The following is a 1,946-nucleotide window of genomic DNA, read 5'->3' as shown; positions in this document are numbered from 1 at the left end:
GGAAACTGCAGTTAGAATATTCTTGAGTCTGCAGCACAGCATTGGCCAGATTAACTGACCTTTGGCCATTAGAATTTCTATCTATCTGATCTGAACATCTGCTTTTTTTTTTCAGTTTTCCTGAACCAAGCTAATTTCTCTCAAAATACTTCTGAGAATTGAGACTCAGATCTGCATGGGTACAGCCTTGCTTTTCTCTGGGGAGAAAAGTCTAGCCAAGCACCTTTCATCTTTCCTTTGTCTTCTCATTATGTCAGCTTTGCTTTCACCGTGGCTCTTAAAAACGTTTGCTCTTCTTTTCTGCACGTGAGGACTGAGCAGTCACCTCTCAGGTGTGCATTAATGGTGTTTTGGAAGTTTCCTCAGTGCTATTTCTTCCCTTGCTGGCCTTGCTCTTACAAGTTCTTGTTACAGCGTGTTCTCTGCTGTCTACTTTCCTCTGGCACGTTTTCTTAAGCCAAGGCTGACAATTTACCTTTTCATCTTGCCTTCCTGCACCATCTCCTTTAACAAAATTCAAGCTCTCCCACTAAAATTCCCATTTCGTATCTGATAAAGGTTATAGGAAACAGCTTGTGTTTCCTATTTATGCCTTACAGTCTTTGTCTTGCCACTGGTTGGACTGCATTCGCTGTGAGGACCGTGACAACAGTTTCCTAACCTGTACAAATCACAGTCAACATCAGTTTCCTATTTCCAGTGACTCCATATTCTTAAAAGAACATTTCCTGCAGCTGTTCTTTTCCTTTGTACTGACTCTTTTTACTTTTATGCCGTTTCCGGAGTGATGTCTATTCTGATTACGCTAAGTGTCTTTCACTTTTTTTACCAAAAAATTCTCATTTGAACAACATTTTTGGACTCACTAAAGGACTGTCACTTTCTTTGATCTGCTTTTTGCCAAACGCTGAATTTGTGCTCCTTCCGAATTGCCTGTCACTTGCCGTCCTTCAACATGGCTCACCCTTTAGCTGCCTCTGCTCTGCTCTGCCACCATCTCCACGCACCATCTCCCATTCTCCTGCTCCTCTGTTGCCTTATCCCCTTTTTCCTAATTTTTCCTTCATTAACTCTAGTTTTTCTGTGTTCTTCCCTCAATTTCCAATTCCTTCTCCACAGCCCCTTCCACATTACTTTGTCTGCTCAGTCTTGGCTGTTGTCTTGATTTTGCTACTTTAATCTTGTTCTCACAATGCTCAGTGCCTTTGGAGAGAGTCCTAACACTGCTAAGTATTTTGGGAGAATGCTAAAGAGTTACTTTAAAGAATACTTTAGGTCTGAAATATATGTATGTGTTTATTTATTTATTTAAGCACCTACTCTGGAACAGAAATGGGAACATACTGGCCTTGGTGCCAACACAGAGTAGACAATGAGCTCACGGCTTTTGTCTGATGACACCTTCTGCACAAACTATTCCAGGCTCTACTAGACCCTGTTTGCGTCAGCGGCCACAACATATAATCATGATTAGGAAGAAAAGGACGTTACCTAAGTTTGACAACGTTGTTTGATGACATAGGTTAACAATGTATGATCACACAACTCTTGACTTCTGAAGGAAAAACGGGTGTATGAGACCATTCGAAAAAGACTGGTAGCTGGTGAAAACAAGCGATCCATTTCAGAAGCTGGAAAAAGGTACAGATGCCTTGTATGAAAAAACAGGGAAGACTTTAAACGTGTTTATTTAAGAAGAGGTATGTATCAAATATTTTTATTTAATGGAAAACTAATCCATAAAACGATCACGTTTCTTCAGTACTTTTATCTCTTATTTCAATACACTTTTCTCCGGTTTTTTTTTCACGTGGCACTGACCCCGCTACCGTTTTTCATCCTTCTGCCGTGAGCTCCCCTCAGTCCAGCAGCACAGGCACCTTCCCTGACCGAACTCTGAGCGGCTCTGCCCCCTCGCCCCGGCGCTGCCGCACCCCGCTCCGGCC

Source organism: Calonectris borealis, chromosome 1, assembly GCF_964195595.1.
Source record: "Calonectris borealis chromosome 1, bCalBor7.hap1.2, whole genome shotgun sequence".
NCBI classification, from domain to species: Eukaryota; Metazoa; Chordata; class Aves; order Procellariiformes; family Procellariidae; genus Calonectris; species Calonectris borealis.
This window is presented reverse-complemented; position numbering follows the sequence as displayed.